This window comes from Mustela erminea, chromosome 7 (genome assembly GCF_009829155.1).
Source record: "Mustela erminea isolate mMusErm1 chromosome 7, mMusErm1.Pri, whole genome shotgun sequence".
Classification (NCBI taxonomy): Eukaryota; Metazoa; Chordata; class Mammalia; order Carnivora; family Mustelidae; genus Mustela; species Mustela erminea.
Genome location: NC_045620.1, coordinates 80,389,961 through 80,415,099, shown reverse-complemented (window position 1 = coordinate 80,415,099; position 25,139 = coordinate 80,389,961). Strand labels below are relative to the sequence as shown.

The following is a 25,139-nucleotide window of genomic DNA, read 5'->3' as shown; positions in this document are numbered from 1 at the left end:
TGTTGTATTTTCTAGGTTTTTTTTTTTGTACTTATTGAATGCTTAATAATGTTGAATGATTGGGTGAGAAAATGAATTATTAAGTTAGTTTATCATAGGATTGGTTTGTTTGTTTGTTTGTTTTGTTTTAGTTTTTAATATTTATTGTGTCACCAGGACTGAGAAGATCACATGGTTCAGTTTTCTGTGGGAAGTTATATAATAAAAGCATAGTGCCTTTGAGCATGAAAATCCCAAAGGTCAGAAGTCCTCTAAAGGAATTGAAAGGTAGAGATTTCAGAGAATTTCTCTTATTTTCAAGTTTATTTTCTAGTTTGAAGTGACTAGTTTAAGTCACTTTTTGAAGACTGAGTAAAGAAGACAGTGTTCCTTAGGCTGTTGAAAGGACTGTGGTTTTTGTTGTTGTTGTTTTGTTTTGTTTTTTTTTAAAGGTCCTTGGGGCACCTGGGTGCCTCAGTGGGTTAAGCCTTTGCCTTCGGCTCAGGTCATGATCGCAGGGTCCTGGGATCAAGCTCCACATCAGCCTCTGTGCTCAGCAGGGAGCCTGCTTCCTGCCCCCTCTCTGGCTGCCTCTCTGCCTACTTGTGATCTCTCTCTCTGTCAAATAAATAGATAAAATCTTAAAAAAAAAAAAAAAAATAAAGGTCCTTATTCTATAGCACATATTCATTAAACTTTAGATCTGTATGAGGCATATTGGTAAGAGAAAGATATTTGACCAGAACTTCAGATATGTTTTGGAGATAGATGTATGCATGTTATAATGGTCCGGGGATACGGTCATTTGTTATGAAGAATCTTATTTTCTGGAGTAAAATGTAAAAAAATGGCACCACTTTTAGTCAACAGGAAAAGGGAAGGAAATAGCCTCATGTTTATTTTAACTTTTTTCCTTTGTTAAGTGAAAAAAATAATAGTAGTTATTACTGTAACATTCTTGTGTGTCAAAACTGACATGAAAACATAAAACTATCCTATAGGGAAAATGACCTTTGTAATTTCAAATTACAGTGAGTTCTAAACATACCCATTTACATGTGTGTCTTTTCCATAAGAATCTGAAAGCATCACTAGAACATTATATCTCATACTATCACTTTCTTTGGCTGAACAAAATATGTTGGAGCAAATAATATGTTTATTAGCTCCCAAAAGGCTGAAGATTGATTTAAGACCTGATGAAGCTAGATGAATGATAGAGAAGAGCTGGGAAGTGAAGAAGAGTAGAATGGTTTTAAGTAGTATCTCTGTCAATGGCAAGATGACGGAACAAATAGGAGAAAGGGGATGATGATGTATGGAGGATTATAAACACATAAAATCATTTTCTAGTCAATCATCAAAGCATTTCTCATTGATAGGTCATTTTCAGGATCCAGTTTTGGTAGCAAGAAACAGACTTGTGAAAGCTGAGTGGCTTATAAAAAGTTGCAGTGTTTGAGTAACAAAAGTAGAAATAAGAAGCATATTTTCTGAGTGTGGTTATATATCTTGCCACCATATTCTTTCTCTCAGATTTTATATTTTGACATTAAAATTTATATTTTCCATTTTTATCACTTAACTGATCATTTTAACATATCCATTTAATATTTATTGAATACTTATGAAGTGTTTATATTCCATATTAGAAATAGAAAATGCTATTTTTTTAAAAGAATTATTCTGATTAAACTCTACTTATGGGGCGCCTGGGTGGTTCAGTGTGTTAAAGCCTCTGCCTTCGGCTCAGGTTATGATCCCAGGGTCCTGGGATCGAGCTCCGCATCAGCCTCTCTGCTCGACGGGGAGCCTGCTTCCCCCTCTCTCTCTGCCTGCTTCTCTGCCTACTTGTGATCTCCTTCTGTCAAATAAATAAATAAAATCTTAAAAAAAAAAACCAAACCTCTACTTACTTCTTGTAACTGATTTTAACCACTAAACTATTTAATGGAAATATGTGACTATTCCAGTTATTGAGGAATTAATACATTTCCACAGTATAGTGTGTTATGTGACTCATTGTTTTCCTTGGTATTGAGTAGTATATTTTTGCTCATTGATTTCTTAAGGATAATTTATTCAAAAAGTATACAGTGTTACACACTGTATAGAATTTTCAGAACCCAGTTTTCTTTAATAAGTTGTGGTTATGGTTCATTTTGTGATTTTTTAATATTACTATGTTTGCTTACTTTCTTTATTGCTGTCTTTTGTTACTTTCTTGGAGTTGAGATATGTTATGTAGAGTGAATATAAATTGCTTTCCAAACTAGTTAACTTAACTAGTTACATATACTAATTTAAACAAATTACACATTTCAGATTATTCTTAACATTTTGAATATAAATTCTGTGACTTCTCTAGTGACATGTTTCTTCTGCATCGTAGTTTTTCAACTTAGATCTTGTAAAACTTAGAACTTATTTGTGTGTACAATAAATTATTATGTTGGAGTTGAGTCATGCTAGTTGTCTCATAATTCAGAGTAGAATATACAATTGAGTGACTTTGAATGATTCAGTGTTTCCACTTCTAGAGAAGAAAATTATGATCACAGGAGTATTGATTTGAAACCAGATAATTTTTTATCAGCATGATGGTATTATGTATCTGCTTACAAAAGAACCAAGAAAAAGGATGACCTCAAGTAAGGGTTTTTTTAAAAAAATCAAACTATTAAATTTCTGTTAATTCCTTCATATTCAGCCCTGTCAATCCCTTTCTGGCTACAGCTATAGTTTTTATTTATCATAATTATAAAAGTACTAATTTGAAAGCTCAGGAAGAAAAGCTTGCAGATTATATAATCAACGTCTTCTCTGAGTTTTGGAGAATATGGAGGGAGAGGTAGAATACATCTGTATGTGTTTTCTTAGGAAATGATCTGGTTAGGACAGTTTTAGATTGAATACTGCTAGAGAGGATAAAAACAAGCAGATTAACTGGTAAAACCCGTTAGACATCAAGTAAGACATGGTAAACAGAATAAATGGGAGCAGTATCCAGAAACTCATAACAGACAACAATATGGACTCTAGCTAGGTGTAGTACTTAGAGTCTCCAAATCTTTATAACAGAAAACAAAATATGAATGATAAAGTCGAGATTATAAGGGATAGTAATAAGTATGCCATGACTGTCATGATGACTTTCTGGATTTGGGCTCACCACTTGAATATAGCAATGTTAGGGTACTTTTTTTATGAGAGTCCAATGTGTTAAGAGGAGATATATAATAGTGTGGTATGGCAAGAAATTATTTACCTACATTGACATTTGAGATCCTGTGAGTGGAAGGATGCTGAACACCATCCAGAGGAGAATAAAAAGAGAAAGGAGATAGATTCAGGAATGGAAGTGTGTTGAATGACCTTTGGCCAAGGGAAGAAGATAATGAATTACAGATTATAAGATAGTCCTAAAGGTTAGTGTTTATAGTAGTATGAGAGACTCCCAATGTCTAGGCACTTGATGGAAATCACATTTGGTTAAAAGCACATCGACAGCTCTTGAATAAAATAGTGGTTCTCAAACTCTAATATGCGTCGGACTCATTTGGAGAGTTTCCCAGGCCCCTTCCTTAGAGATTCTGATATAGTAGTTTGGTGGGACCCATGAATTTATGTTTCTCACAAGCTCATGGGTGAGGTTGGTTCTGCTACAAAGGAGGACACTTTGAGAACCACTGTCCTAAAGGATAATGGCAGAAATAATCTAGTCTGATAATAAACTGATAACTTTTTAAAATTTGTATTCCTGATAGGATGAGAGAAACAGGCATAATTAAATGTATCCTACCTTTTTTTTTTAGAGAAAAATTCAGTTTACTCTAAAATTTTAGAGTAAAAATTCATCTGTTTATGACACAGTACACAAGAGGCAAAGTATTTCATATCATAGATTTCACTTCCAACTCTTTGGTATGTTCATTTCTTTGGCTAAAAGAAGAGACTAAACATGAGAAATAGGCAGTGCTTAGGCAACTGAAATAAGGATGGGGAGGGGTGATGCTAATGTTATCCTCGCAGGGCTATATTCTAGAACTGTTAGCTGGAAACAAAGGAGCACCACTCCTGGATGTTCATGCTGTCTTAAGCCTCAGTCACCCTTCCCCCTTCACACAGGTATAGCTGTGCTTTTTGGCAGTCACCCTCATGTCTTGATGGATGCAGTAATGCAGGGACTTGCTCTACTTTCTTTTGAATTCAGACCTAATTTCCAACCTGTCTGCTTCACTGAGAGAGATAATGATCAATCATGATTCTAAATAGGATTTTATTGTGAGTCCCCTTGCCTTTCATGGAGTCATACAGTCAGTCAGCAAAATACAGGGACTTGTTCTGAATGTTCTGGACTCAGTTCAGGAAAGCATTTTCCAGGTCTCCTTTGACCTCCTTCTTGACCCTCTTCCGCATGCCATAAGGGCTATTTGCTCTTGCACCTTTCAAATACTTTCAGAAGGTAATACATACTTGGTCGTGATACTGATCCACTTGGGCATATCAGTTCCTTTCCTCTTCATTCCAGCATCATAGACATCCCAGGCATCTTGCTTAGTCAGTTCATAATTAATGACAGAGCCATCCTCTGCTCTTTTACTCTTTGCAAGGGCAACCATCAGCTTGTGGAAGTCACCAGATGTGTCAGAAATTATGTCCTCCAGCTCAGTCTTGTACAATTCCTTGTAGACCCTATTGATTTCCTGAAGCTCTTGGTTGGTCCTTGAGCAGATCATCACAATGAGGGAGTCCCCATCAGTCCTCAGCCTCTTCAGAGAGGCTTTCAGCTCAGAAGCATCAGGCTGAGCAGGTGTTTTCATTAGGCCCCAAATCACAGTCTTCAAGGGACTGGACAAGGCTGATTTCCGTGCTGATTCAAGTTCCTTTTAGATCCTTCTCTGGTAGGCAAAGCAATATCCCATCTCTGTTCATTGCTGCTGTTGGTTAAAATGTTGACAATGGTGACCACATCATCACCTCTGGTCATTTCATTGATGGCCATTTCAGTGTTCAGAACATCATGCTCAACATCAAAATTGTTGTACTTTGACCAACCATATGCACTTGGGGCGTGGAGTGATCATCCTTCAAGCTGAGCTTGCAGAGAATTTCCTGAACAATAAACAGTTTGAAGCTGGGCCAGGTGCCGAGAGCTGCAATCACCCCTAGTTGTGGAGCCCTTTATCCTTCCTTTTTGAGAGGTAGATGTCAAACAATGGAAAGAAAAAGCAAAGAAAAATGGCAGAGGAATCTAGGCTGGAAGATAAAAATATTGGGGGTTCAGAGAAAGTACAATTCACACTTCAATTAAAACTGAATTATCCCAACCAATAAAAGAAAGTTTAAGGATGAAAAAGCACATCCCAATGAAGAAGACAACGGGGCATCTCTTTCTCTCTGTGTTTACATAAACATTTGTATTTATATATTTATATGTACTTATTTGACTATTTATTTTAGAAAATTTAAAAAATAGTAAGATTAGCCTAATGAGCCCCTTTGTATATATCATCTGATATATCATCTGACTCCAATTGTTTTTTTGTTTTTTTTTTTTTGCCAAACTGAAATCCGTTTCCAAAACAGGATACATGAAAGCCAGAGTAATGCAAATGTAAGAAGGAGGCTTAGCTCTGTAATAGCAACTGGAAAATAAAATCTTGAATGAGTAGTGGCTTGTAAGAATTGCCAAGGAAGACTTGGGGGAGGTACTTTAAGTTATGATTACAGCAAGAGATGAAAAAGAGGATGTGTTTGGAACTGGTACTATTGATGAATGAAACAGAGAAAGTGGAATTTCTAAAAAATCTTAATTTTGCTTCTGTCCTTTCTGTCAAGGAAAATGATCTTCAACCTAAATGCGATATATCTATATCATTTTTAAAAAAAATACTTTCTATTTTAATAAAGATTTTATTTATTTATTTGTCAGAGAGAGAGATTGAGCACAAGCAGGCAGAGTGGCAGGCAGAGTCAGAGAGAGAAGCAGGTTCCCGGCTGAGCAAGGAGCCCAGTGAGGGGCTTGATCCCAGGACTCGATCATGACCTGAGCCTAAGGCAGTGGCTTAACTGAGTGAGCCATCCAGGCATCCCTAGATTGATCATTGGCTAGTAAGGGAGAGTGAAAGCTCCACATGGTAAAGCTTCTCTAAATGGGTTCAGGTATTTGGGACTGAATGAATGACATCCCAGGATGGATTCAGAAAGAACCTGCAGTTGTCCATGATCTCTGAGAGCTTTTAAAGGATAGCAGATTTTCCAAATGACTGGAGACAGAGAAGGTGGTTTTAATTTTCTTTTTCTTTTCTTTTTTTAAAGATTTTAATTTAAGAGAGAGCATAAGAGGGGAGAAGGTCAGAGGGAGAAGCCAACTCCCCATGGAGCTGGGAGCCCGATGTGGGACTCCATCCTGGGACTCCAGGATCGTTACCTGAGCTGAAGGCAGTCACTTAACCAACTGAGCCACCCAGCCGCCCCAGCAGTTTCAATTTTCTAAAGGTGGTTTTGTTAACTACCAACTAGTGAGCTTGACCCTAAAACTCTGGCAAGATTCTAGATGAGGAGCTAAAGAGTACATCATAGGCACTGAGGATGAGGAACATATGGTCAACACACAGATTCATTAACAACAGATTATGTCTGCATTGTTTCTTCCTTTTATAGGCTAGCAGGACTGATAGAGCAGGGAAGGTAGGGGTAAAGCCCCTGTGTGACTGAAATTCAGCTAGTCATTTGAGCAGGTTTCTTTCTTTTCCTTTTTTTTTTTTTTTTTTTAATTTGACAGAGAGATAGAGAGCACAAGTAGGCAGCGCGGCAGGCAGAGGGAGAGGGGAAGCAGGCTCTCCACCGAGTAGGGAGCCCTATGTGGGGCTCAACCCTAAGGACCCTGGGATCATGACCTGAGCTGAACACAGCCCCCAATTGACTGAGCCACTCAGGTGCCCCAGGTTTGTTTCTTATGGTAACTTCCTGAAAGTGGCAGGAAACATGAGTAGAATGTGAAGACAGTTGGGTGGGTTGTACCTGCCTAGCATTACCCAAAATGAACTGATTAATAAGTGATTTCAAACTGGACAGTATTTCTCCAAGTGTACTCTGCAGATCTGAAACTCACTTGGAGAAAGGTGTTGAAACAGGTTGCTGGGCCTTGTCTTAAATCTCCTAAATCAGAATCTCTAGATATGGGGGACAGAAGCCCACCTAGAGTTAAAGTGCACACTGAAATTCAAGAATCATGGAACTTCGGAGAGATTTCTGATGTCCTGCAAGGCTACTCATACCTTATCTTGTTCATGATTCTGTGAGTGATGATATAATGGGAACACTCACAACAGGTGTGTATGACATAGAACTGAGAATATAGCAGATAGATTGAGTATTATAATTGAGATCCAAAAGATCTCACAAAAAGGGAAAATCTAACAAGATGCTATTTAACAGGAGTAAACGTAAGTTGTTAGAAAAACAACGGCCATGTAACGGATGAAGCAGGAATGGCTGCTTCCTGAATTATCTGAGTCAGCTCAATCCAATTATATGAGTCCTTAAAAGCACCTTTCTTCTGAGGTCAGGGTCAGAGGAAGATGTGATTATGAAAGAACGGTCAGATGTAATGTTACTCACTTTGAAAACAGTGGAAGGGAACTAGGAATATGGGTGGCCTCTAGAAGCTAGAAAAGGCAAGGAAATGGAGTCTCCTAGCCTAGATCCTCCAGAAAGGGATGCACCCCTGTTGACAACTTGATTTTAGCTCAGTGAGACCCATCTTGGATTTCTGACCTAAAGCACTGTAAGATGATAAATTTGTGTGTGTGTGTGTTTTAAAGATGTTATTTATTTGGGACAGAGAGAGAGAGCATGACTGGGGGAAGAGTCAGAGGGAGAAGCAGGGAGCCAGATGCAGGGCTAGATCCCAGTGGGATCATTACCTGAACTGAAGGCAGGTGCTTAACCACCTGAGACACCCAGGCACCCCATTAATTTGCTCTTCTTAAATATTTGAGGGTTTTTCTGCTGCAGAGATGGAATCAGGAGGGAAATAATTTTCAGTTATAAGGAATTATGCAGAACAGCATAGACTGTTTCAGGGATGGTGTTTTCTATAACCAGAATATTAAGCCAAGGCTGGTAACTACTTGGCAGAGAAGGAAGAGAAGGAAGATGTGCACCATACAGTTGGCTAGACTAGACTTTGTTCAGCCTTTTCAACTGTAAGATCCTATATAGTTTGTTTGTTTGTTTTATTTGACACAGAGAGATTACAAGTAGGCCGAGAGGCAGGCAGAGAGAGAAAGAGAGAGAGAGAGGAGGAAGTAGGCTCCCTGCTGAGCAGAGAGCCTGATGCGGGACTCAAACCCAGGACCCTGAGATCATGACCTGAGCTGAAGGCAGAAGCTTAACCCACTGAGCCACCCAGGTGCCCCAATCCTATATAGTTTTAAGAAAAATATTTATTATGTTTGTTATTTTTTTGTTAACTTATATTCATAATTGAATCTTCTAAACTTCTGTATCACATTAAATTAGTACCACACTAAAATTATTATAGAATGGATGACCCAGACTTATGCTAATATTAGGCTAAACTTACATTTATGGGAGAAGAAGCATTTAGTTAAGTTCTATTCAAAGTAAAACTTTGAAGTCCTGCTGATTTTTTAGGTTTTTCTTTACTAGTGTGGTCCAGTAGAGGGCAATATTGCACTATCAGTTTCACTTTTTGGTAGTATATGGAAACAATTGGCTCACTTTATTGACTTTAAATGGATATAGTGTCTCTTAAATGTTCCTTTGCTTGTATGAAACACTTGCTTCTTAATACAGTTGATACAGTTGGAGTTTTATTTGTCAAATCAGAACTTTTCCCTTTCATTTTTATACTGGTAGTGTTTCCATGCTTTACACTAAGTACTATAAATTATACACAGCCCTAGAAATCTAACCAAAAATAAAAGCAGCACCATTTCTTTGGTAGCAATTTATATTTATAAATATTTTTCTTAAATTCTGACAAATGGGCATTCAAAAGACTGTATTTTTCCTTAAATCTGGGGATTCTTAACCAATTTGGGATCATTATCAACAAGAATCTAAAGAAAACAATTGAATCCCTTTCCTAAAAATGCATATGTTCAAAATTTTGCTTGTACTTATAGGGCCCTTTAAACTCCCAGCCATTAATCTAGGATTTTTCTTGATTGGATACTCTAGAACACCACCCCCTCTTTACCCACCTTCCCACCAATGAATACTTGATTGATGCACTTACTTTTTCTAAAGGGCAATGTTTTTTTCTAATTATGTTGAAGTCATAGGACAGAATTTGTTGAAATCACTTTGACTTCAAGTATAGAGACTACACTTTCAAATTCATATTATGTGTGCAGGCTCATTCATTAACCTCAGATTTAGCATGTGTATTTTCAGCTTTTTGCTCATTTTGTGTGACTTTTCACATTCTTGTTTTGTATGACAAGCACCTTACCTAAATCACTTTTTATTCTCTCTCACCTACCATTTAAAAGTGACTCAAGGTTCACTTTGACCAACAGACTTTTTCTGAGCTTACTGAGGAGTTTTCAGAATCTGTAATCCTATTTTTCATTAGCTTAGTTGGTTAGACCTTGCTTCAATTCCTTTGTGGTCAACTAAATCACTCAGAACATGTTTTTATAAGGTTGCTGAACAAGGCACTGAAAAACATGCAAAATTATAGCGATCACTATCTCTGCCCCTTTAGTGTCTTCATGGTTGGGTAGGGGGGGATTGTAACCTTGCTATGATATACAGGCTGCAACTTTAAAAACCCTTCAGAGGTCATGAAGCAACTAAAACCTATCTTCCTTATTTTTTATTTTATTTTTTTAAAATTTATTTGACAGACAGCGATCACAGGTAGGCAGAGAGGCAGGCAGAGAGAGAGGAAGGAAAGCAGGCTCCCTGCTGAGCAGAGAGCCTGATGCGGGACTCGATCCCAGGACCCTGAGATCATGACCTGAGCTGAAGGCAGAGACTTTAACCCACTAAGCCACCCAGGTGCCCCAAACCTATCTTCCTTATAAAAAGTAACTCCCAAAGCTTGTCCCTGTGAGCACACCACCAGTGTATAAAGGTCTGCATCATGAGAATTACAGAATTATAGATCAGTAGGAGACCTTGGTGATATAGAACAGGGCCCCCAGCTCTTTGTGGCCCTCATTGAAGAGTGATGATAATGTATATGGCTGTGATTTGTCAGAGCTCTGAGTATGCCCCACCGTCTGTAAATCCATTTGGAATCTCTGATGGAGAGTCCAAGAGTTCTCCACTTTGTGTATAAAGTGATCCCCTTTTAATCTCTGACAGTTCAATGACTCCCCTATGTCTGTGATTTAGCAAGAAGATATGCTTGGATGATTTTTTTCAGCCTTAGATTGGAACTACTTCACTAATCATCTCACTCATCCTCATTTGAAGATGAGAAAACCAAAACTTGTGAAGTGTGGCAAGTCAGAATTTGGGTGTGCCTCCCTGATTGTGCCCTTTATGTTTTTAGACTGTACCATCTTTTCTTTAAGATTTTATTTATTTATTTGAGAGAGAGAGAAGACAAGCGGGGAGGAGGGGCAGAGGGTGAGGGAGAAGCAGACTCCCCACTGAGCAGAGAGCCTGACTAGGGACTCCATCCCAAGATCCTGGGATCATAAACTGAGGGGAAGGCAGAAGCTTAGCCGACTGAGCCACGCAGGCACCCCTAGACCATACCATCTTTTCATCTTGTATACTCAAGATGCTGCATCAGGAGGAATGTGGGACTAGATATGGTAGTAGGTTCTGGATTCTGTTACTCAATGCATAGTTGGGATATGTTTTCCAAGGGACAAAGGAAGAGTGACATGCAATTAGTCAAAGTCTATACAGAACCCCAGTCTTGGTTAGAATGGGTGAATCAGATGTCCAGCTCTCAAGGAGTCACAGCAGGTATTGAAGAGGACTAATAACCCATTATTAGGGGTGTAGGCACAGGAGAGCCCAGTACAAAAACAGAAACCTAATCCTGAGGTCATTGCAACATGCAGCAAAGAGGAATGCTGTTCCTGGGAGTGAGTTGCCATGGTGAAGCTGGACTACAAACAAGGCTAATTCTAAAGCCCACCACAGGAATAAAATGTAGAATTGAATTCAGGAACAGAGTTGGTGGGTATTTGGACATATGTTTAAGCACTTGAATATGCACGTGTTTAATTCCTACCTTTGTTTTTTTCTTGTCTTGAACTAGCTAAGTGAGGTGGAACAGGCAGGAAGAAAGAAGAGGTTGCTGGGGTTGATCGACCCATGTGGGTATTTGAGATATAGCAGGGAACAGTAGGAACATGAGGCAGCCTTAAAATTTTGAAGTTTGTTTCATTTTGTATGGTCTCATTCTTGTGAATTGTCACAATTTTGCATCTTCAAAATTTATAAGAAATAAGAAATACAATAAGGAATAGAAGATAAAGGAAATCATTTTTCTTTAAAACTCAGTTTCCCCATCAGATGTGATATATTATCACATTGCTACTTACCAACTACTGAGTTCCTTATCAAACTTTTTTCTCATAATTTTAGGACTCTGTGGCCTAGTAAACTAAGTTTCAGGAAAAGGGAACTTCTAATTTAGGCTCTGCCTATTTCAGACTTGGTTTCTCTTGTTACATAGAGAAGTCATGTCAACTATTTTTTTTCTGATATTACCACCATGTTTTAGACTTAGTAATTCTAACCTACTAAGTTGTGATTATTTTTTATATAATTTGATATCTATTTTTGATATATGTAATATATAATTTAATCATCATAACCCATTGAAGTAGGTGGTATTATTATCCTACTATACAGATGATGAAATTGCAACTCAAGGTCACATTGCTAATAAATAACAGACCTAGCATTTGAACACTCATCTGTCCAACTCTAAAGTTTATGCTGATGATTATTACTATACTTTACTGCCTACATTGTGAATTGATAAGATTTCAGAAGTGGGTTATTTTGTTGCTGTGTTTGCAGGAGAGACTTAGCCTAGGTTTTGACCTTCACTGGTATTTTGTTTCTTCAGAGTGTGCAGTACCATCACATTTAGAGACAGGATCCTTGGTGGGGGGGAATATAGAACCAGAATTTACCATATTTTAATAAGAACAAGGATAAATCACTAGTTGATTTGGTGATTCTCTAAAAATATGGCTTTAAAAGTAAAATTATAGGAGGACCTGGGTGGCTCAGTCAGTTAAGCATCTGCCTTCAGCTCAGGTCATGATCTCGAGTCCTGCTCAACAAGGAGTCTGCTTTCCCTCTCCCTCTGCCCCTCCCCCTGCTCATGTTCTTTTTCTCTCTCAAATAAATAAATAAATAAAATCTTTAAAATAAAATAAAAATCACTTTTAAAGACTTTTCCAAGTGTGCCTGGGTGGCTCAGTGGGTTGAGCCTCTGCCCTTGGCTCGGGTCATGATCACAGCGCCCTGGGATGGAGCCTCACTTCAGGAATCTCTGCCTGCCTCTCTGCCTACTTGTGATCTCTATCTCTGTCAAATAAATAAATATTTATTTATCTCTGCGATGCTGAGAGCCCGACACGCGGCTCGATCCCAGGACCCTGGGATCATGACCTGAGCTGAAGGCAGAGGCTTTAACCCACTGAGCCACCCAGGCACCCCTAAATAAATAAAATCTTTTAAAAAAAAAAAGACTTTTCCACCACACTTGTGTTCAAATGTTGTTATTAGATGACTGGAACATGTGCAGAAGAGGTTTTGCATCAAATATTTTATTACAGATATCATAAAATAGAAGAATTTCCAGTCATTTATGTGAGGATTTTCCTTTGATAGTGGGAAGATAAGTACATATGTGTGTGAGATGATGAATTATGATGTTATAGTCCCTTAATAATTGGAGGTGGGAGTAAGAGTGACATTTTCAGGCAAATCACAGATGTGTCCAAATGTCCTAGAAGAGAGACTGGTGGCAGGTGCCCCTCTGAACTCAGACTCATCCAGCTTCATTACTGACTTGTCTGAAATCTCTTTCTTTAAAAATAGTGCCAGGACTTTCTTCCCTTTTAGAAAAAGGAAAGATCAACAAAATAGTTTTAGACTAGCTCAGTTAAAAGATGTTGATTAATGGTACTGCTGCAGTTGTTTCTGCTTCTTTTTTAAAGAATAGGCCCTACTGCTAAAATATTGAAAGTTATCTTTACAAATTTTCCCTTTTAAATAAATCCTGCTCTGTTAATATGGGATCAATACTAATGGAATCCATTTTCTAGAGTACATACCTTCAGGGCCCAAATGGAAATGTTTATCTGAGAAATTTTTTTCTAAGAAAAACTGTCTTTCTCCTTGCCATTATTTATTTATTTATTTAAATTCCAGGGGGTGCCTGGGTGGCTCAGTCAGTTAAGTGTCTGCCTTCAGCTCAGGTCATGATCCCCAGACCCTGGAACTGAACCCCAAGTGGTCAGGTTCCCTGCTCAGTGGGGAGTTGGCTTCTCCCTCCCCCTCTGCTCCCTCCCACCTAACTCATGTTCTCTCTCCTTCAAATAAATAAAATCTTAAATTTTTAAAAAAATTCCAGTATGTTTAACATACGGTGTTACATTAGTTTCAGTGTATAATATAGTGATTCAACAATTCCATATATCACCCAGTGCTCATCATGATGAGTGCACTTCTTAATCCCCATCACCTGTTTTACCCATCCTCCTACCCACCACACCTCTGGTAACCATCAGTTTGTTCTTTAGAGTTAAGAGTCTGTTCCTTGATTTGTCTCTCTCTTTCTCTTTTTTTCCTTTGTTTTTTAAATTTCACAAATGAATGAAATCTTTGTCATTATTTTTATTATGCATAGTTATCCAGTTTTTTTAATACTATATTTTTCAACCAATTTGGATACTCTATTTATAAAACTCTCATGTAAAAGACTTTAGTTGTTACTTCACAGTTACTTCACAGTGCTACTTCACAGTGCTACTTCCTTTTTACTGCTTGTATTGTTTGGTGGGTCAGAGATCAGCTGGATGTGTGGCAGCCTCTGCAATCGTGGCAAGAGAACAGACACTAGCAGAAGGAAGATGTCAAGTTTTTAATTAAAAAACAAAACAAATATATGGCGAATTAAAGAGTCATATATTGTTTTCATTGTATCATAATTTAAAAGCTTTTCATGTAAGTGACTGTTCAAGTATTGCTATGATTGAAACTCTTGATGGTTTTTTCTGGTGGGATCTGTCTCGGAAGTGATTGCTAAAATGTTACTGTGAGTACCTGGGCAGAGATAATGTAAGGGGAACTAACTTGGGTGGGGAAAAATGAAATGGATTTTATTTAAATGTAGTCATGAAGCATGCAGAAGGAAAGGAAATAATGAAAGAGATGCAAAGGTGTCAACACAGGTAGCCCTTTTATGCTTCTATTAAGAGTTATAATGTGGTTTCTTTTCAGAATTCAGTTCACATCTAGGATTTACGTTTTCTCTGAAACTAGGATATTATGATGTGTAATGATTATATGATATTTATTTGATATTATCACTATAAGTTCATGTTAGAAACCATGAGATAGTGATTTTAGTGAGACTTAGATCATATTTCTGAAAGCATCTCAGAAATCCTTGCCCTATCAAGGAAGTGGGCATGTGGACTCAAGTCTTATTAAGTAAATCAGTACTTCCAAATTATGAATGGTAAATTGGCATTCCAAAAGATTTTTTAAAATGCAGATATGTATTCAGGACACTTCTGTCGGATAACATTTTAATTCATGATGTAACTAATCTGAGTTATTTTGCAAATAAAATTGAGATGTACCACATGTGTCTTCTGAAGAGCTTTTAATCACACTCATCACAGGTATAGTGTAATGAATCAGAGTATGTGTTTGTTCAGATAAACAATATTCTGTCAGTGCATAGACTTTTTCCCCCTGAGCTTGTGACATAGTATATCTATTGGTTAATGTATTGTTATCTTAGGTAAAGTCTTACTCCAGTTTTTTTAGTCTTTCATTTCTCATCGTTTTAAATAATAAAAAAAAAATCCATTTAAACACGGATTACATGATGGGTCCTTGAGGTTGAAATCTATCCCAGAATAGAAATAGTTCCATTTTCTTTTTAATAAGTTTTTGTTTTTATATTCATCATTGGTTAACTCCAGTCTTCTCCTCACAGGTAACTATTGTCTTTGCCCCTAAAACTAGAGTTTAAATGGGCCCGATTTTGAACTTTATATGAAATGGAATCATAACATGAAAATATTTTGTGTCTGTCTTCTTTCATTTGATTTATTTTTGAGAGATTCATCTGTATTGCTATGTGGAGCTATAATGTGTTCATTTTCATGGTTGTATAGTATTCAGTTGCATGAATATACTGCAATTTATTCATACTGTTATAAATGTATATGAAGTTCATTTTCAGTTTTTGGCTTCTTCCAACAGTAAAACCATAACCATTCTTTTAGGTGTATTCTACATGTGCAGGCCTCTATCTAGGGTATATGCCCATGAGTAGAATTGCTGTGTCAAGGAATACATTTAAATAATACAATCTGAATTAACAATACAATTTATAGCCCATTAATGAGCTTATTAGCTCCTTCCTCCTAAGTCAACTTGACAACAGCCTTAGCTTTTCACTCACACTTTCTCCCTGTCAGTGCCATTATTAAAATTAATGACATTCTTCCACTAATAACCATTACCAGTCAGTTTCATCTATTACTAGATGAAAGAATCACTAACCTTCCTTAAAAACTATACTTTACAATACAAGTTATGCTACAAATTTCTTTTTTTTTTTTTTTTTAAAGATTTTATTTATTTTTCAGAGACAGAGGGAGAGAGCGCGAGCGAGCACAGGCAGACAGAGAGGCAGGCAGAGGCAGAGGGAGAAGCAGGCTCCCTGCCGAGCAAGGAGCCCGATGTGGGACTCGATCCCAGGACCCTGGGATCATGACCTGAGCCGAAGGCAGCTGCTTAACCAACTGAGCCACCCAGGCGTCCCTGCTACAAATTTCTTAATTACTACTTTTACTGATACAGAATTAATCTTTTATATTTTATTTGTAGCCACATTAGTTCCAACCTAATCATCATCACCTGCTGAGGAAACCAAACAGAACAATTAAATGCAGGACTTTATTTTATATGCTAGTAGGATCCCTCCCACTTCTCACTGTCCTAATCTTTATCCAAAATCTTACAGGTTCATTGAACTATCTGATAATTCAGTACTGAACTGCTAATTCTTGATGTTATATTTTCTTATGACTAGCATGCACAGTAGCATATATAGTAAAAATACTTCTCTATGGCCTGCACCTTTGATTACCAAAAGCACATTTGAAATCCCCGCTCTGCTAGGACCAAAGTGCTTATAGCCATACTACTCAAACCAGGCAGCTATGGGATATTATGAGTTATAACACTAAACCCCCTAACAAATTACATGCATATCCTTTTCTTACATTATCCTTATGAGGGATTAATTATAACTAGCTCCATCTGTCAATGGAAAACAGACCTAAAATCACTCATTGCATATTCTTCTGTCAGCCACATAGCACTAGTAATTGTAGCCATTCTTATGTAAATACCATGAAGTTATATAGGAGCTACAGCTCTGATAATTGCCCACAGCCTTATAGCATCAACACTGTTTTGCCTAACTATGAACAGATTTCCAGCTGAACTATAATTCTAGTTCAGGAATTACAGACTCTCCTTCTACTAATGGGACCATGATGACTTCTAGTGAACCTTACCAATTTGGCATACCTCCAACAATTAACCTAATTGGAGAACTATTTGTGGTTACATTATCATTATACAACATTACCATTATCCTAAGGAATTAACGTAGTTATTATTAGCCTATAGTAACTATAATGCAATGAGGCAAGTATATGTACCATATCAAAAATTTTAACCATTATTTATATGAGAAGATGGTCTCATAGCCCTACATTTCCTACCCTTTCTACTTTTATCATTTAACCCAAAAATTATTTTGACATCCATCTATTGTAAATATAGTTTAATAAAAACATTAGATTGTGAATCTAGTAATAGAAACTCAAAGCTTGCTTACTGAGAAAGTATGCAAGAATTAATTCATGCGTCCATTTATAATAATATGGCTTTTCAAACTTTTATTTTTATTTTATTTTTTTTAATGTTTTATTTATTTATTTGACACAGACAGAGAGAGATCACAAGTAGGCAGAGAGGGAGGGGAAGCAGACTTCCAGACTTCGATGCGGAGCTTGAGCCCAGGACCCTCAGATCATGACCCGAGATGAAGGCAGAGGCTTAACCCGCTGAGCCATCCAGGAGCTCCTATTTTTTATTTTTAAAAGATTTTATTTCTTTGAGGGAGAGTGCACATGTCAGGGGAGGGGCGGAGGGAAAGGGAGAGGCAGACTCCTCAATGAGCAGGGAGCCCAGTGGAGGGCTCTGTCCCAGGACCCTGAGATTGTTACCTGAGCTGAAGCCAGATACTTAACTGACTGAGCAACCCAGGCACCCTGTTTTCAAATTTTTAATGGATAAAAGTAATAATCTCTTGGTCCCAGGAACCAAAAAATTGATGCAACTCCAAATAAAGGTAATACATCTATTCACCTCTTGTACTAATTTCACTATTTATATTAACTTTCCCAATCATACAAATCTCTTCAAAAATCTACAAAAGCAATCTATATCCATACTGTGTAAAAAGTCTCATCTCCTATGCTTTCATCCCACAACATTCATTTACTCAGGCCAAGAAAAAATTATTTCAAACTGACACTGAATAACCATTCAAACCCTTAAACTATTGCTTAACTTTAAACTAGGTTATTTCTCAGGGTGCCTTGGTGGCTCAGTTAAGTGTCTGCCTTTGACTGGGGTCATGGTCTCGGGGTCCTGGGGTCCTGGGATTGAGCCTCACATCCAGCCTCACAATGAGCCCCACATGGGGCTCCCTGCTCAGCAAGGAGTCCGCTGGTGCCTCTCCCTCCCCAACCCTCGCCTTTGTGAGCTCTTGCATGTGCTCTCTCTCTCTCTCTCTCTCAAATAAGTAAATAAAAATCTTAAAAAAATAATAAACTAGATTGTTTCTCAAAAATATTTCCATGAGTATAATGTTTTATTACATAGTCAATTATAGAATTCTCTATATGATATATACATTCGGATCCCAATATTAACCAATTTTTCAAATACTTCTATTCCTTATTACTATTCTAATCTTAGTCTCTGCTAACTTCTTCCAACATTTCATCAGATGAGGAGGAGTAGGAATTATGTCCTTTCTACTAATCAGATAATAACATAGCTGAACAGATGTAGGCACTGCATCCCTCCAAACTATTCTGTATAACTGCATCAGAGATGCTGGATTTCATTTAATTTTTTTTTTCAGTGTTCCAAGATTTCTTGTTTATGCACCGTACCCAGGGCTCCATGCAGTAAGTGCCCTCCTTGGTACCCACAACCGGGCTCACCCATCTCACCACTCCCCTCCCCTCCAAAACCCTCGGTTTCTCAGAGTCCACAGTCTCTCATGGTTTGTCTCTCCCCTCCGATTCCCCCCAATTCACTTTTCCTTTCTTTCTCCTGATGTCCTCCATCTTATTCCGTATGCTCCACAAGTAAGTGAAACCGTATGTTGGATTTATTATATCAATATCAGGATTGCTATTCAACCTAAAGTCATGAGATTTTCTTTTTTCTTTTTATAAATTAAATTTTGTTTTTTTTAAAAGATATTATTTATTTATTTGAGAGAGAGAGAGCACACAAGCAGGGAGAGTGGGAGAGGGAGAAGCAGGCTCCCCACTGAGCAGGGAGCCTGACATGCGGCTGGATGCCAGGACCTTGGCATCATGACCTGAACTGAAGGCAGATGGTTAACCAACTGAACCACCCAGGTACCCCAAGTCCTGAGATTTTCAACAAATTTTTAAACTCAACTTTAACCATATTAATCACCTACTAATTGGACTTTTTTAAGCTACAACTGGCAACTTCGCTACTTTTGACCAAATTGGCTTTCACCCATAACTTCCCTCAGCCACTGAGGGGTCTACACCCATGTCAGCCCTTCTTTATTCAAGTACAATATTTGCAGCAGGTGGAAACGAATCTGTTTCCACCCATTAATAGAAAATAACAAAGCCATTCGAACATTAACACTCAGCCTAGGAGCTGTCACCACATTATTTATAGCAATCTGTGCTCTAACTCAAAATGATATTAAAAAGGTTGTTACTTTTTCCATCTCAAGCCAATTAGACCTAATGATACTAACTATATTGACAGTATTCCTACTGTTTATTGAATGTATAGGTATGTCTAGCATTCCTACACATTCCTGCATTACAGTGTTTGGCTATTATGAATAAAGATGGTCTGTACAAACTTCTATGTATAATTCTTTGTGTGGATAGATGTTTTCATTTTTCTTGGATAAATACCTTAGGGTGTAATATCTAAGTCATATGGTAGGTATATGTTTAATCTTCTGAGAAACTGCCATACAGTTTTCCCAAGTGGATTTACCAGTTTACATTTATATTTCACCAGTAGTTATGTGAGCATTATTGTTGCTTCACATCCTTGGCAACCCTTGGTATTGCCACTTTCTTATAGTTAAGCCATTCTCGTGGGTGTGTAGAGATTGTGTATTTATTTTCCTAATGACTAATAATGTGGAACATCTTTTCGTGTGGTTAATTGCCATTCATATATCTTTGTGAAGTCTCTTCACATTTGACTTCATCAAATCTTTGCCCATTTAAAATTAGGTTGCTCTTCATTGAGTTGTAACAGTTCTTAATACATTCTAGATCCAAATCCTTAATATGTATATATATATTGCAGATATTATCTCCTATGTTGTGGCTTGTTCTTTAATTTTCTTAATGATATCTGTCAAAGAGGAGAAATGTCTACTCTTGATAAAGTCCAATTCACCAGCTTTTTATTCTTATGGTTCATGTTAGTTATATGAGTCCTAGCTAACAAATCTTTTGTATGGGGCAAGTTGCGAAGATTTTCTCTGATGTTTTATTCTAAAAGTTTTCTTCCTTATAGCTTTTATGTTGTTTATATTTATTATCCATTATGAGTTAATTTTTTAAAATTTTTATTTATTTATTTATTTGACACAGAGAGAGAGATCACAAGTAGGCAGAGAGGCAGGCAGAGAGAAGGGAGAAAGCAGGCTCCCTGCTGAGCAGAGAGCTCGATGTGGGGCTCGATCCCAGGACTCTGGGATCATGACCTGAGCTGAAGGCAGAGGCTTAATCCACTGAGCCACCCAGGTGCCCCTATGAGTTAATTTTTTAAAAAGATTTTATTTATTTATTAGAGAGAGATTGAACATGAGTGGAACGGCAGGGGTGAGAAGGCAAAGGAAAAGGGAGAAGCAGACTTCCCACTGAGTGAGGAGCCGAGTGCAGGGCTTGATGCCAGGACCCTGGAATCATGACCTGAGCTGAAGGCAGATACCCCACCAGCTAAACACTCCCTGAATTAATTTTTTTTTATACTGTAAGGTAAAAGTTGATTTTTTCTTTTCTTTTCAGTACCTGATAAAAAACCTTTCTTTCTCCGCGATTTCTTTGCTGCCTTTAAAGAAAATAAACTGACCATATGTATATATTTATATTTGTCTTTCTTTACTCCCTGCTCAATTCCAGTGATATATTGGTACATCCATATATCAATACTATACTGTCTTGATTACTACAGCATTACAGTATGAAAATAGCATAAATCTTTGAGCTATGTTCTCTTTAAAATTTGCTTTGGTGATTCTAGGTCTTTGCATTTCCATACAGATTTTAGAATCTGCTTGTCAATTTCTTTTCAATTTGCTTAAATTTTGGCTGGGATTGCACTGAATTTATAGATAAACTTGGTAAGAATTGACATCTTGACAATATTGCACTTCCCAGTGCATGAATGTGGTATATTTCTTCATTTATTTTGATCTTTAATTTCTTTTAGCAGTGGTTTACCATTTTTAGTGTACAGATTTCACACGTATTTTAAAAGTTTATTCTTAAGAATTTCATTGTTTTGGGTGCTATAGCAAATGGAATTATATTTTTATTGCATTTTTCTGCTTTTCATTGCTGGTCTATAGAAATACAGTTTGTTTGTTTGTTTTTTAAAGATTTTTTATTTATTTGACAGAGAGATAGAAAGAGCCAAAGAGCACAAGTGAGGCAAATGGCGGAGAGAGAAAGAGAAGCAGGCTCCTTGCCAAGGAGAGGCCTGATGTGGGGCTCAATCCCAGGACGGTGGGATCGTAACCTGAGCTGAAAGTACTCACTTAAGCAACTGAACCATCCAGGCGTCTCTTTGTTTTTGTTTTTTTTTTAAAGATTTTATTTGTTTGTGAGGCCCCCCCCCCCAAACGAATGTGTGGGTGGCTCAGCGAGTTAAAGCCTCTGCCTTCCGCTCAGGTCTTGAGACCAGGGTCCTGGGATCCAGCCCGGCATCGGGCTCTCTGCTCAGCAGGGAGCCTGCTTCCTCCTCTCTCACTCTGCCTGCCTCTCTACTACTTGTGATGTCTGTGAAATAAATAAATAAATAAATCTTAAAGAAAAAAAAAGATTTTATTTATTTGACAGAAAAAGACATAGTGAGAGAGGGGGACACAAGCAGGGGGAGTGGGAAAGGGAGACGCAGGCTTCCCCCTGAGCAGTGGGCCTGATGTGGGGCTTGATTCCACGACCAGGGGATCATGACCCAAGCTGAAGGCAGATGCCCAACGACTGAGCCACCCAGGCATCCCCATTTTTGTTTTTGTTTGTTTGTTTTTTTTTAATTGGCTGTGGTCATGGGTTGTTGTGGTTTTTATTTTTTTAAGATTTTATTTACTTATTTGACAGGCAAAGATCACAAGTAGGCAGAGAGGTAGGCAGAGAGAGAGGAGGAAGCAGGCTCCCCACAGAGCAGAGAGCCCGATGCGGGGCTCAATCTCAGGACCCTGGGATCATGAGCCGAAAGCAGAGGCTTTAACCCACTGAGCCACCCAGGCGCCCCCCATTTTTGTTTTTAATATAGATCTACTGGTGTTGAATTCTTGTTTTTGCTTATCTGAACTGTCTTTATTTCTTCTTCAGTTTTATAAGATAGTTTCATTGGATATAGAATATTTAGTTGTCAAAATTTTTTCCTATCATCACTTCAAATATGTTGTTCTGGTATCTTTTGTTCTTTGTTTTTTATGATGAGAAGCCTGTCATTAATTGTACTATTGTTCCTCTCTGTGCAATGTGGTGTTTTCTCTGTCTGGTTTCGGTATAGTTTTCTTTATATCTATTCTGCAAGATCTTTCTGCTAAAGTAAATTTCTCAGAGTCAGTTTCTTCTGACTGCTCTTTTCTTTTCTTTCTTTTTTTTTTTTTTTTTTAAAGATTTTATTTATTTATTTGACAGAAATCACAAGTAGGCAGAGAGGCAGGCAGAGAGAGAGAGGAGGAAGCAGGCCTGAGCTGAAGGCAGAGGCTTTAACCCACGGAGCCACCCAGGTGCCCCTGACTGCTCTTTTCTTAAAAACGAATCACTTATATATTGCCTTGACCCTCAATAACAAGAATGTTTCTAGAATTTTAATATTCAGTATATTGTTAATTCTTTTCTTTTCTTTTCTTTTTTTAAAGATTTTATTTATTTATTTGACAGAGAGAGAACACAAGTAGGCAGAGAGGCAGGCAGAGAGAGAGGAGGAAGCAGGCTCCCTGCTGAGCAGAGAGCCCGATGTGGGGCTCGATCCCAGGACTCTGAGATCATGACCTGAGCTGAAGGCAGCGGCCTAACCCACTGAGCCACCCAGGCGCCCTGTTAATTCTTTTCTGATAGAGACTTTTTATTTAAGGAAGTTTGCTTCTATTCCAAGCTTAGTAAGTTTTTTTTTAATCAGAAGTGGGTATTTGCGGGGGCACCTGGGTGGCTCAGTGGTTTAGGCCTCTGCCTTCGGCTCAGGTCATGGTCCCAGGGTCCTGGGATCGAGCCCCACATCGGGCTCTCTGCTCAGCGGGGAGCCTGCTTCCTCCTCTCTCTCTCCCTGCCTCTCTGCCTATTTGTGACCTCTGTCTTTCAAATAAATAAATAAAATCTTAAAAAAAAAAAAAAGAAGTGGGTATTTGCGATCATTATATTGAATAGATTCTCTTGTGCTGAGCTTTTATTTTCCTGAAATAAACATTTTTTAGTTTTATTTTAATAAAAATTTGACTTCTTAATATTTTATTAAAATTTTTACATATATGTACATATATGTATATATAAGACTAGTCTGCTGTCTACTTTTAAATTAAAATGTATTGCATCTTTTAAAAAAAAGATTTGTTTATTAGAGAGAGAGCACAAGCAGTGGGGAGGAGCAGAGGGAGAAGAACAAGCAGATTTCCCACTGAGCAGGAAGCCTGATGTGTGGCTCTATCCTAGGACCCTGAGATCATGACCTGGGCTGAAGGCAGATGCTTAACGGACTGAGCCACCCAGGCACCCTGGATCTTTTTAATGTTATTTCAGTGAAAGTTGTGTTCATCACAGTATACATTTATTTCACTTTGCAGCTACATAAATTAAATATTTCTAAAAATGGCACTTTTACATGTGAAGTACAGTATCATTCATTGTGTGAATCTTATCTTCTATCTTTGGTTTGATATTGTGCAGTTAGATCATATATTAGATTAAGGTTTGTGTATTAGGTTATGTAAGCATTGTGGAATTGTCAGTCTTTTTTCTTTTAAGATTTATTTATTTCTTTGAGAGAGACAACAGGGTGAGGGGAGGATCAGAGGGACAGGAAGAGAATCTTCAGGCAGACTTCTTGCTGAGTGCAGGGAGAGCGCAATGCGGGGCTCATCTCATAACCCTGAGATCATGACCTGAGCCAAAAATCAAGAGCCATGGGCCAACTGACTGAGGCATCCAGGTGCTCTGAATTGCTAGTTTGTCTGTCTTTTTCTTGGAAAATTTTAACAACAGAGGCATAATTGGTTTTTGTTTCTTGAAGTTTTAGTAGACATTAATTATAAAGCCAGTTGAGAGGCTACTATAAGGATAGATCTTCATTATTTTTTCAGTTTCTTCTGTTGAAAGTTATTTGGTTTTATTCCTCCTTCTTGAGTCAAATTTTAATTATTTGGGGACACCTGGGTGGCTCAGTTGGTTGGGTGACTGCTTTCGGCTCGGGTCATGATCCTAGAGTCCTGAGATCGAGTCCCATGTTGGGCTCACAGATCCATGGGGGCTCTGTTTTTCCCTCTGACCTTCCCTCTCATGCTCTCTCTCTCACCTTCTCTCTCTCAAATAAATGGAAAAAATTTTTAATTATTTGTATTTTCCTTAATTGCCCATTACATTCAGATAAGCAGTTCTCCAAGTGTGGTCCAGGGACCCTGAGGGGTCCTTGCAAGGGATCCATGAGGTCAAAGGTATTTTCATAATAATATACAATTACCTTTTCATTCTCACTCTCTCAGTATTGTGCAGTAGTTTTCCAGAGGCTATATGCTATGTACTGCTGCAGAAAATTGAATATAGAAGCAGATATGAGAATACAGCTATCTTTTATTAAGACATATCAAAGAGAATAGCAAAAATGTGCCATAATGCTGCTGTTCTAACAAATTATTTTGTCTGAAAAATGTAATTTGTTAATGGTTATGTCAACATGTAATGAATTTATTACTTTTGCTGTTAACTTTAAATGAGCTAATACATATTTTTAAATTAATCATTTTAATTGATAATTATTACTAAAGATAACCAGCATAGACAAAGCTATTTTGTCTCTCAAAAAATTTTAAGAAGGTAAAGAGTCCTGAAACTAAACTGAGAACCCCTGATCTAGATTTAACAATTTAATTTTTTTGAGGATGCATGTACTGTTTTATAATTCTTGAAATCATTGAATAGAATATTCTACTGTACAGGTATATATATCTGCATCTCTGTGTACACATATGGATGTGCATGCATTTTTGTTTTTACATATTTGTTGTGTCTCCTTGTGTGCTCATGAGCAGAGCCCCAGCTTAGATGAGAGCACTGGCCTCGTTGGTCTTTGGGTCTTCTTTGTGGCTGATTTTGTCCACAGGCCAAGTTTTCAGAAGTGATTTAGAC

General features: G+C 37.7%; 1 protein-coding gene across 5 annotated transcripts in view; it reads left to right on the top strand.

The window, feature by feature from the left end:
- PUS10 (pseudouridine synthase 10) overlaps window positions 1–25,139 on the top strand; it is a 74,824-nt gene that overhangs the window by 8,718 nt on the left and 40,967 nt on the right. The window lies entirely within an intron of this gene.